This window comes from Staurois parvus, unplaced genomic scaffold (genome assembly GCF_062004578.1).
Source record: "Staurois parvus isolate SC_StPar_1 unplaced genomic scaffold, SC_StPar_1.0 ptg000196l, whole genome shotgun sequence".
Taxonomy (NCBI): Eukaryota; Metazoa; Chordata; class Amphibia; order Anura; family Ranidae; genus Staurois; species Staurois parvus.
Window position 1 is genome coordinate 4,854,354 of NW_028317992.1, and position 13,349 is coordinate 4,867,702.

General features: G+C 41.5%; 1 protein-coding gene and 1 pseudogene across 1 annotated transcript in view; one reads left to right on the plus strand and one right to left on the minus strand.

Moving 5' to 3' along the window:
• Positions 1-13,349, plus strand: part of LOC149461640 (rho guanine nucleotide exchange factor 17-like) — a 350,052-nt gene that overhangs the window by 35,222 nt on the left and 301,481 nt on the right. The window lies entirely within an intron of this gene.
• Positions 82-241, minus strand: LOC149461641 (U2 spliceosomal RNA; annotated as a pseudogene).

Genomic DNA, 13,349 nt, shown 5'->3' on the forward strand with positions numbered 1-13,349 from the left:
ATCAGGAGGTACTGGGTCCTTCAGACGTTCCAAAGGGGAATTACTCCCAGGGCCCCAGCTTAACTTGTGGCGCTCCCCGGTTTCTGTTCCCCCCGTAATAGCCATCCAGACCCCCATCATACCAGTGGGGGTACTATACAACAACCATCCCCGCAAAGCTAGAATGGTCGGGAGCACCCCCACTGGACACTGATAAGAACAGATACTACACTTGATCTTAGCCAAAAGGCCGAGCAGCAAGACCTGTAAGTATTACTTAACTTCAGCAGAAAAAAATCAGGTCTCCTACTGTGCCAGACAGAGCTGTGCTGTGTGCCAGAGCAGGGGCGGACTGACAACTCATGGGGCCCCCGGGCAATAGGGGATCATGGGGCCCCTGTGTCCTTGCCCAAACTTAAAAAAGCCTATGAAAAAAGGTACCAGGGGCCCCCTACTGTATGGACAGACATACAAGTCCTTTGGCAGGTAAAATAGCTCCCTCAAGGTATATTTCATCTCTGTATTTAGATGTTTGCCTGAAAATTCTGAATCCGAAAATGACAATATCAAATATTTGAACTATGCAGGAATTCTGGTTCTACGTTGCCTGAGTCTGAAAGTCAGGAGGTCGCCCAAAGTCTGAAGGTTGATACCTTGTCAAGTACATGACTGCACACTGTCTCATGGTACTGAGTGACAGCATCACATATTAGAACCCTGTTCAGGCTTCTCTGGGAGTGATGTTGCTAGACTGGAAACTAATGGAGTTGGAGAATGACAACTTCCACAGCTGAAGAATGTTGCTTCACGCACCATGCCATAAAAAGCCACTGGGTTGCCATAGAGAGCCAGCGCTGACAAAACTTCAGAGAGCAGCTAAATTAAGACATATCTTAAAAATAGGAGACATTCCTCTGCAAAGAAAATGTTCCTTCTTGGCCTAAACAGGATGCTATTAAAATGTTTTATGCTATGCAAAACAAAATCTGTGTCCTAGAGACATGGGAGAAATCTCTCAGCTGAATGGGCTCCAGTCATGTGAAATGTGGTTGCTACAGGTTACAGCACATTGCATGGCTTCACGGCTCTTTGCACTGCTATACTGAAACCTGGATTTTTGTATGATACCTGTTCTACTTGAACAGGTGTGTATGTATCTATGATATTCCCTCAAGCAGTCAGGCTCTTTGGCTTCCCATAATCAGCTTGAAGCTGCCATGGTGAGGATTGTTGCATTGGCATCCCCTAAGCAGCAGATAAAAAGTTGCTTCTACAGGGTGCAGCAACATAACTTCTTTTTTTCAAAACGCAATAAAACCCATTTTATGAATCAGAATTGTTTTTGTCTTTAATAATGTAGGTACATATCTAAAGTTCTGTTTTACACAGTTTGAAAATCATATCAGGTAGGGGACGCCCCCCATTATTCATACACTGAATAAGTGATTTCAGACCGGTATGTGAACATGTTGGAGGAATTTGTTTTTCCACGACTTGATGAATTGGACTTAGGGGACATTTGGTTCCAACAGGACGGAGCAACGGCTCACACTTCAAGAGCATCAATAGCTGTTTTAAGGGAACACTTCCCGGAGTGCCTCATCTCAATAGGGGCGATTTGGAGTGGCCAGCCCGCTCCCCCGATTTGGCCCCTTGCGACTTTTTTGTGGGTTTTTTTTAAATCCTGCGTTTATGTAAAACGTCCAAGGATCCTACAAGACCTGAAGGCCAACATCCGCGCAGAAATTGCCAACATACCCGCTGCTATGCTGGTAAGGGTCATGAAAAACGCCAGAAATCGGCTTATTCAGTGTATGGACAATGGGGGGCGTCCCCTACCTGATATGATCTTCAAAACTGTGTAAAACAGAACTTTAGATATGTTGCTGCACCCTGTAGTTTCATGATAGCCCATGGATTATTATTATTATACAGGATTTATATAGTGCCAACAGTTTGCGCAGCACTTTACAAAATGAAGGTAAACATTACAGTTACAATACAATTTGGTACAAGAGTCAACAGAAGGCCCGGCTCATTAGAGCTTACAAACTAGGAGGAAGGGTTGAGTGATACAAAAGGTAATAGCTGTGGGAGATTAGCTGATAGAGGAAATAAAAGGCAGTTTACTAGTTAGAAGCAGGATTGTGTTCTTTAAAAAGAAAGGTTTTCAGGGATCATCTAAAGGTGGATAGATTAGGAGACAGATTGGGGTATGGAGTTCCATAGGATGGGAGAAGCTCAGGAGAAGTCCTGGAAGTGAGCATGGGAGGAGGTGACATGGGAAATAAAGATTAGAAGGTCTTGGGAGGATCGAAGAGAGTGGTTTGGGTGATATTTTGAGACCAGGTTGGTAATGTGGCTGGGGGCAGAGTTGTGGATGGCTATTGATCCTGACCGAGAAATCAGGGAAAGAAGCATGTGGGGAAGGAAATATTATGAGCTCAGTTTTGGATAGATTGAGTTTTAGGAAGTGGTGTGACATCCAGTCTGATATGTCTGTTAGTAAGTCTGTTAGTTAGTGGATGTTTTCTTCCCTCAACCCGGCTAATCAAATTACATCTGCACCACTTATGTCCATCATGGGAGTCACATGGGAATCATAACGTTCCATCTTTCCTGGGGAGATATCAGTCCAACTATGGCTACATTTATGGAGACCATAGACTGGTGATAAGTACAAGTAATGCTCTAGATTTGATTGAACCATATTAAGTGGTGAAACCAAGCACCATCAGAGATTGGTGGGGCTCATTAATCAACAAGGAAAATAAATATTGCAACTTCTTGTACAATCCACCGGTGAGTCAGTACCATCCTTTCTTATTCTATGGTGCAGAATAAGGGATCAAAATACTGCACGTCATCAACTCTGTTGGGAATGACATTATTTCCACTCAGTGTTAACAAGCTGGAGCTGCCATTAAAGAGAGGCAAAGGATGTAATGCCTTCATAATGTTACCTACCTACGCTGTATATCATTTATGTGCCCATCCACTGAAGACACAGTGCTGCGCCTTGGGGTCAGTGCCTTGATCCAGCTCTGACTTATGGCAAGGTGTCCATTTATTCCCCTGCCTTCCGTTCTCATGTAGATATCTTTGCTTCTGTGGCCTTGTTACCAATAGCGCCTACCCCCGAGGATACTGTATTCTCTCCCTGTCCTTGATCCCAGGAAAGACTTAGAGGCATGAACTTGAGAGAAGATCTCAAGTTCATTGTCAAAGGTAGACGTCTGTGCATTGATGCCTGCTTTTATGGTGCCATCCATCTGTTGGTATGCTTAAACAGATTAGGACAGCTCCAGGGCCAATGCAGGATTTTGAACAGGGGTGGGCCAAATCTGCCTTTGAAATTGTGCAAAAACCATGTTATAAACCTAAACATTTAGGTCCCACCAGCTACAGCCTAAACTTCTAAAGAAGGTTGTGCCATAATCGCCTATCAGCAGCCCAAGGACAGCTACTGATTGGTTGCCTCAGCCCAAGTGTCACCCTTGTGTGCTGTAGTCGTTCTTAGGTAACACAATTTTAAACTGTGTTCTGTACTTCATACACGTCAGACGAAAGTCCTTTAACCTATTCATCTTACTTATCTGTTGCTATGCACAGCTCTATACTGGCCTTCTATTGTGATGGGGGGTGTAGCATGAAGAAGTGACATAAAATGAAAAGCTAAACCAGGTGTTTGGTTTTCAAACACCTGACCATCACACAATTATGATATCACATTCCAAAACCTTGATATTTCCCTTCCTCCCCCACATCCCCTTTGGGGCAACCTCTGCTCTTCTGGAAAGGTTTTCCTTGAGATTTTGGAGGGTCTCTGGAAATTTGTGCCCATTCAGCCAAAAGAGCATCTGTGAGGTCAGGTACTGATGTAGATCCAACTCACAATCAACGCTCCAGTTCACCCCAAAGGTGTCAATAGGGTTGAGGTCAGGGCTCTGTGCAGGCTACTCAAGTTCCTCCACACCAAACTCATCAAACCATGTTTTTATGGAGCTGGCTTGCCCAATCCTTTATCACAATGGTCTAACATGTCTTTATATGCTGTAGCATAATGGTACCCTTCACTGAAAATGCCTAAACTCAATCATTCAAGTATTGGCCATATAGGTGTTGTGGTTAGGTACCCCCGCAATTTTGATTATATAGTGTAAATAGGTGGTATGTATGGTGATTGCACACTATTTTACCGTCCACATGTAGTCAAAGCCAGTTTGTTCCATTTGCAACAGTAATGGCACTGGTTCCCTGAGCGTAAATGACTGGTTCACTTCAATGGCCTATTTGTGAGATTTTCTTATATCAGCATGTCACAGTTACATAACAGAGCACACATTGGATAGCTATTACTGGAGTGCAGCAGTAGCCATGCATCATTCCAGATTCCCTTCCTTTTTTAGTCTATGGTAATATTACAGCTGATTATCTTCTTTAAACAGATTCATTTTTTTTTGTTGGGGATAAAAATGTCCATTACGGTGTTCTTTCTAAAAACAGCTTTCCCAACTTATCTGAGCTCTAATTTTGTTCGGCCACATTCTTGCCTCGATTTGGTATGGACCCTTCTCTGACAGTTCATAAAACACGGAGCTGCTTTCGTAAAATGTAATGTATGAGCTGGTTTTTCTGCAGTGGTGGCTCATCATCTGCTAATACATAAGGAGTACTAATAAGGAGGGTGTGACACCAAGAACGATGGGTATTAAACATGTGATCCTGGAAAGTTGAAAAGCTTGAGCTGGCCATAGATGGATAGGTTTTTTTTTGTGATCAGCCAGTGGGCTGAAAAAAAAACTAGCAGAGTCTTCCATCTACACCAGTGGTTCTCAACCTGTGGGTCGCGACCCCTTTGGGGGTCGAATGACCCTTTCACAGGGGTCCCCTAAGACCATCAGCAAACACATATTTCCGATGTGTAAAGAGCAGCTACTGTGTAGAAAGCAGCTGCTGTGTTGAAAGCAGCTACTCTGTTAAAAGCAGCTACTGTGTTGAAAGCAGCAGTATTGGAGGTAAAACAACACTCATGAATTATAATTACTGGGTAAATAATTTTATGGTTGGGGGTCACCACAACATGAGGAACTGTATTAAAGGGTCACGGCGTTAGGAAGGTTGAGAACCACTGATCTACACAAACAAGATGGATGGATGAATCCCCCTCACCAGCACCTTGTATTCCGGCAGCAGGTCCCACCGCTGATTGACAAATGTTTTTCAGTGCATCCTTTTTGGATGGAAGTCGATTAAACATCTGTCGAGCTGGGGGGGCACACACTGATTTAAAGTGATATTAAACCTTCATTTTTTAAAGATTAAAATAACAAACATGTCTATACGTACCAGCTTTGTGCAATGCTTCTGCACAGAGCAGCCTTGATCCTCCTCTTCTGGGGTCCCCCAACCGGCACTCCAGGCCCCTGCTTTTTAGCGGGGGGCTCCATGACAAGCCGCTTTCCATGGGGCACCCGTGTGGGCTTGCTCAGGTCAGAAAAAGGGGGAGGCTGGGGGGAGCTGCAGCACAGACGGTTTTTCATGGTAATGCATAGAATACATTACGGTGAAAAACCTTAAGGGTTTAGAACCACTTTAAGTTCCACCAGTCTTTCCTGAACCGGCCAAATTTCTATCAGTGTATGTCCAGCTTTACAGTCCATACTCCATCAAAGGACCCTGACCTCAACCCAGCATCAAATTATTGATAAAAGGTGTGGCCACCTTTAGGTTAGAACTATTGCTGACTTGGTTTGTGAAGGGTGCAGGGCTGTAAGGCTGGCCTTGGCAATCATATTAGATTATTGGCCAGCTTATTCCAAACCGTGGGCAGTAATATGGAGCTGAATCCTGACTTCCTTGATTGGTGCTACAACAACCTCCACTCTTCTAGGAAGGCTTTTTGGACTGTGTCTGTGGGAATTTGTGCCCCTTCAGCCAAAAGAGCATTTGTGAGGTCAGGTACTGATGTTGGATGAGAAGCCCTGGCTCACAATCATCATTCCAATGGTTTTCAGTAGGGTTGAGGTCCCGTCTCTTTGCAGGTTCTTGAGGTTCCTCCACACCAAAATCATCAAACAGGTCTGTATGGAGCTAGCGTTGTACACTGTCATGCTGGAACAGAAAAGGACCTTCCACAAAAGTTGGAAGCACACAATTTTCGAAAAAAAAATCTCTGTACACTGTAATATGAACAGTATCCTTCACTAGACACACCTGAACGTTTGCAGGGGAGTCCACATGTGCTTGGAAATAGAGTATAGTAGGTGTGATGGCCAGGTGTCCACATGCTTTTGGCCATATAATGTATGTGTGGTTGTGTATTCATCAGAGCTGCATGCAACATTTTTATTCATTTATTCAGAATGCTGAGATTTGGATTGTCCTCAAGTTGGAATCTCGCACTTCCTCGAGTGGAATTATTTGTTTCTGAAAATAGACTGAAAAACAGATTACGAGTTCCAGTTTCCAGGAATCATTTTAGAAGAGGACAATGTCATCCCATAATGAGAATTGGAGGGCGTCACCTGCTTGTTAGTTTTCTCAGTCCGCTGTTGCCAAGTGAACGCAGTTTGTGAGCCTTAGACAACGGGTCTTCTACAGCAGAGGGCGACACTGGCTCCCGATCGTCTTCTGTATTCTTGTGCTTGATGATATCTGCACAGTGACTGTCCATAAAGCTGGCAGCATGTTATACAAACTATTACATTTACCAAAACTATGTAAAGTCAGGTCAAACCTCAACAATCCATTTAATTTGTAACAAATCAAGCAGGTTCTACATTACAGTGTTGATGGTAGATCTAAGGTTTGTACAATCAGATTGCATATAGTGTATGGTTAACCTTACAAGTGAACATGATATCCCAGGCATAAGTCTTTGCTCCTCCTTGGAAAGGATCAACTCACCCAAAACAGATGTGTAGAGGTTCTCCAGGAGGTTTAATTTACACCTGCGGTTGGGGGACAGTGCAGAATACAAGTTTGAGCTGCATTCCTACCGCCCTCCGCCCTCATAACTGTTTCCTCTTAACCACTTCAAGTCGGGTCACTTTCCCCCCCTTCCTGTCCAGGCCAATTTTCAGCTTTCAGTGCTATCACACTTTGAATGACAATTGCGCGGTCATGCAACACTGTACCCGTATGAATTTTTTTGAGACACATAAAACTTTATTTTGCTGGTATTTATTCACCACTGGGATTATTATTTATTTTTTTGCTATATAAATGAAAAAAGGCCAAACATTTTGAAAATAAAAGTGTTTTTCTTATAAAATGTTGCAAATAAATAATCTTTCTTCATAAATCTTGGCCAAAATGTATTCAGCTATCTTTTTAGTAAAAAAAAACCCCCAAATTAGTGTATAACCAAAAATTATATTTTTTTTGACATTTTAATTTTATTTTTTATATTATTATTTGTTTTTGTTTCTTTTAACATACTGTCACCCTAGCAGTACAGTGTCACCGTAGTGACACTATACTACTTGTGGGGGGTGATGAAGATTTTTTTTTTTTTTCATTTTTTATACTGATTGCATTTACACCCATAAAGGCTGTAAAATAAATCATGTCTCCTCTCTGGCTGCATTCTTGCTTTGTGATTGGTCACAGCCTGTCACATGGTACAAGGTTGTTGTGAATAGCCTTGTACCATGTGATCTCTGTGATCATTCACAGATTTCACAAGTAGTAAGCAATGATGTCAGCAAGTGACATCTTGTTTACTACTGTTCCTGCGATCACTGATTGGCCAATCAGGGATCGCATTAATTGGACAATCCAACACAACAAACTCTTTTCTCCTGCGCTAGGAAAGGACTCAGTAGACCCAATAGGGAATTTTCTGGAATATGCACTGCTTGCTGCTCTCAACAGACCGGGTTGGTCCAAATACACTAGATGCAAATGGAGAAACAGAAAAAGGGCGCACCGACCTAGTGCATTATCTTTTAAAATATTTATTGGAGAAACAAAGTAAGTATCATACTCACAATAGACATAAAAACACAGGCATGTCAAACTGAACAAGATGTATGATCCAAACAACATCTGAGTCCATACGATGAGGAAGAGGTTGTGTCCTCGAAACGCCTTAGCCAGTTGGTCATCCAGGGTTCCATCGTATAGACTCAGATGTTGTTTGGATTATACATCTTGTTCAGTTTGACATGCCTGTGTTTTATGTCTATTGTGAGTATGATACTTACTTTGTTTCTTCAATAAACATTTTAAACGATAATGCACTAGGTCGGTGCGCCTTTTTTCTGCTTCTCCATTTGCATCTATCGAATGAATTGTGACCTCACACAGAGGTCCCGTACAGCGATCAATCCCAGGGAGCGCACACAGCCAGTGAAAGGGGGGCCGTTTATAAACGGCAAGCCGCTCCTGCACTGCTCCCTTACAGCCGTTTATGTACATGGGCTGGACAGGAAGTGGTTAAAGAGGAGCGTCAGTCTCCCCCAAAAAAATTCAAAGACAGTAGCTACAAATACTGTAGCTGCTGACTTATATTATAAGGACATTTACCTGTCCAGGGATCCAGCGCTGTCCTCACCCAAACCGATTCTAAAATGGACTGTGAGTCCAGGACAGGCAGCAGCATCTTAAGTGAAAACAGCCGTGAAGCCTTGCAGCTTCCCGCTGTGCATTTCTGACCTGCGCTGCGCTTTATGAATGGTCCTGCAGTCTTCTGAGACCTGTGATGTATCCCAGAAGGCTGTGGGTGAAGGCGGTGAGTGTGAACTTACACTCAGATCGCCTAGGCCAGGGATAGGCAACCTGCGGCTCGCTAGCTGTTGTGGAACTACATTTCCCATGAGGCATTGCAAAGATTACAAAACTGACAGTTACAGCTATGACTTGCAGAGGCATGATGGAACTTGTAGTCCTGCGGCTCTCAGGTTGCCTACCCCTAGCCTAGGCAATCCAGGTGGAAGTGGGAGTGGGTACCTGTCAAAACCAGGTACCTACTCCCCCACCAAAAAAATACCAATTGTTAAAGAGGAGGGGGGAGGAGGCAAACAAGCAAACGCCCCCTTTTGGGTAAATTTCTGCTTTAAGTTGCAAATGAGTACACAAGCTGTTGTCACGATGCTTTCCTTCTCAGTCACAGCAAGAATTAAACCCCCTGTTGTGTTCGTCTGGCAGTATCTCCCACCAAACATAATGCTGTGCTGAGTCCGATCCATTATGCTCAATCTGCAGATCCAATCCATCTTGCGGGAATCGTCAGAGGGGTGACACCAAGTGTTACTGCATCGGGTGACACCAACCCTAGGGACGCCCCTGCATACTAGGGCCAATTTAGAAAGGAGCCAATTAACCTACCAGCATGTGTTTGAGGTGTGGGAAAAATCCAGAGTACCTGGAGAAAACCCACGCAGGCACAGGGAGAACATGCAAACTCCAGGCAGGTGGTGCTATTGTTGGGATTCAAACCAGCAACCCTAGTACTGCCAGGCAGAAGTGCTAACCATTTAGCCACTGTACCTTTTTTGTTAAAATATCTCCTTAAGCTACAGTCCTGTGACTTTGTCTAGGATAAGATTATGTCATTGTGTCATCAGTCTGCACGCAGGGGAAAAAATGTCTGCAGTCTCCTCTGCGCCAGGGATCAAACTGTACATTGTAACTTTGTAGCAAGTCACAAGGTGAGAGGCTGCAGCAGAGGCTGATCTGTGCCAGACATTTGTGACCTCGGCCAAGAACTGCACAGACACCAGAATTTACATGGCTGTGTTATCTCAGCAGATATCTCATTCCAGGAAGTAAATGATGACCGTGAATGATTCCTGAACAAAGATGGTGTCGGATTTCTGGAGGGAAAAGCAGATGAAGGCATTGTTGGGAGAAGAACTGTGATCTCTTTGAAAGGATATATTAGACTGGAATTGTTATATGTACACAATATTAAACATGCTGCATTTAAAATGCTACTAAACCCAGGACCCTGCATTCACTATATCTGCTCACCCCGGACCCTGCATTCACTATATCTGGTCTCCCAGGACCCCGCATTCACTATATCTGGTCTCCCAGGACCCCGCATTCACTATATCTGGTCTCCCAGGACCCCGCATTCACTATATCTGGTCTCCCCGGACCCTGCATTCACTATATCTGGTCTCCCCGGACCCCGCATTCACTATATCTGGTCTCCCAGGACCCTGCATTCACTATATCTGGTCTCCCAGGACCCTGCATTCACTATATCTGGTCTCCCCGGACCCCGCATTCACTATATTTGGTCTCCCAGGACCCTGCATTCACTATATCCTGTCTCTCAGGATCCTGCACTCACTATATCTGGTCTCCCCGGACCCTGCATTCACTATATCTGGTCTCCCAGGACCCCGCATTCACTATATCTGGTCTCCCCGGACCCCGCATTCACTATATTTGGTCTCCCAGGACCCGGCATTCACTATATCTGGTCTCCCAGGACCCCGCATTCACTATATCTGATGTCCCCGGACCCTGCATTCACTATATCTGGTCTCCCAGGACCCTGCATTCACTATATCTGATCTCCCAGGACCTCGCATTCACTATATCTGGTCTCCCCGGATCCTGCATTCATTATATCTGGTCTCCCAGGACCCTGCATTCGCTATATCTGGTCTCCCAGGACCCCGCATTCACTATATCTGGTCTCCCCGGACCCTGCATTCACTATATCTGGTCTCCCCGGACCCTGCAGTCACTATATCTGATCTCCCAGGACCCTGCATTCACTATATCTGATCTCCCAGGACCCTGCATTCACTATATCTGGTCTCCCACAGTACGCAGAACATGGAAATGCAATTATTTTAGTAAATATAAACGGCTAAATACCTTTTCTCATCAGCAGTATATAGTGGTCTTGTGACTTCTATCAATGTCCAGCAGAGCACTGGGTAAAGCTTGTAGGAGGAGTTTTTTAATTTTGCTCTAGAAAAATGCAGAACCCTTGACCTCTGCTGGATAGTGCTGATTGGCCCTGTACTGATCACTTGCACTCTTCCAAGGAAAAAAAAACCTCTCTAGCAATACACACCAGGCTGAGCATGTGCAGTTTGCCCCCAAAGCTCTGTTCTACCAGCAGACAGTAGAAGAAGGGGAGGATCAGGAAAGACAGGATAAAACAACTTTTTGCACAATGTGGGGGATTAACCCCTTAGGTTCTACAGTGAGTGTAACAAGCATTCTTTACTGTATATACAGACTGAATTTACTGTTGTGGGTTTAGTAACACTTTAACATGAAAAATTGTGCTTGACGTTAGATCCACTTTAACCCTTTCCCATAAAAGAATGTGTCTTTCACTTTGTTTGTTCTTCATGTATCCGCACAATGGAATTGTGAAACATTTTCTTTTAGAAGAGAACGGGGAAAAAAAGCATAACAAAAAGAAAAATGCTTGTAAAACCCATTAATAAATTGCATTAAGGCTCCATGTACACGGGACGTTTGGAAAACTCTTCTGAACGATGGAAACTGACTGCTGGAAAACGTAAGTTAAAAAACGTCTGTTTAGCCGAGTTTACGTGCTTTTATGCGCGTTTGCGTTTAGAAGCGTTTTTTAAAGATAACCTCAGGAGACCTTCCAGAATGCCAGAATGCACTGAAAAACAGTAAATAACTGACTATGTCAGACATTTTGAGAAAAGTAGAGGGAGCAGAAGCAGAGAGAGCAGTATGTGTTGAGATTAGCTGTCTTTTCTGGTTGTATTATTACATTTATTATTATTATACAGGATTTATATAACACCAACAGTTTGCTCAGCGCTGTACAATATAAAGGGAGACAATACAGCAACAATACAGTTCAATACAAGAGGGTTAGGAGGGCCCTGATCCTTGGAGCTTACAATCTAGGAGATATTCACTATGGATCCCATCATGAGAATAATGCGGCACGTTTTACCATTTTTTCCTTCACGCAAAACCTGGAACTGACTGCGCTGGTGTACCGGGTCCATTTGAATACATGGAAAAAGCTTTGCATGCATTTCTGATGATGAAAAAAGGCACCAGACAGCATCTGGACATGGAACAGTTAAAAAAACGCTTCTAAATGCAAACGCTTATAAACGCAGTTAGCCGCGTTTACGCATGTTTACAAGCATTTGGCGTTTTAAACACTGATAAAATCTACTTCTGAACGGTGCGTTAAAAAAAAACAACTCTAAACTCAACTGCCTGTAAATGATTAGATTGTAAGCTCCCAGGATCAGGGCCCTCCTATCCCTCTTGTATTGAACTGTATTGTTGCTGTACTGTCTACCCCCATATTGTAAAGTGCTGAGCAAACTGTTGGCGCTATAGAAATCCTGTATAATAATGATATAAATCCTGTATAATAATAATGATATAAATCCTGTATGATAATAATGATATAAATCCTGTATAATAATAATGATATAATTCCTGTATAATAATAATGATATAAATCCTGTATAATAATAATGATATAAATCCTGTATAATAATAATAATATAAATCCTGTATAATAATAATGATATAATTCCTGTATAATAATAATAATATAAATCCTGTATAATAATAATAATATAAATCCTGTATAATAATAATGATATAAATCCTGTATAATAATGATATAAATCCTGTATAATAATAATGATATAAATCCTGTATGATAATAATGATATAAATCCTGTATAATAATAATGATATAAATCCTGTATAATATTAATTATATAAATCCTGTATAATAATAATATATAAATCCTGTATGATAATAATGATATAAATCCTGTATAATAATGATATAAATCCTGTATAATAATAATAATGATATAAATCCTGTATAATAATAATGATATAAATCCTGTATGATAATAATGATATAAATCCTGTATGATAATAATGATATAATTCCTGTATAATAATAATAATATAAATCCTGTATAATAATAATGATATAAATCCTGTATAATAATAATGATATAAATCCTGTATGATAATAATGATATAAATCCTGTATGATAATAATGATATAAATCCTGTATAATAATGATATAAATCCTGTATAATAATAATAATGATATAAATCCTGTATAATAATAATGATATAAATCCTGTATAATAATAATAATAATGATATAAATCCTGTATAATAATAATGATATAAATCCTGTATAATAATAATAATAATGATATAAATCCTGTATGATAATAATGATATAAATCCTGTATAATAATAATGATATAAATCCTGTATAATAATAATAATGATATAAATCCTGTATAATAATAATGATATAAATCCTGTATAATAATAATAATGATATAAATCCTGTATAATAATAATGATATAAATCCTGTATAATAATAATGATATAAATCCTGTATAATAATAA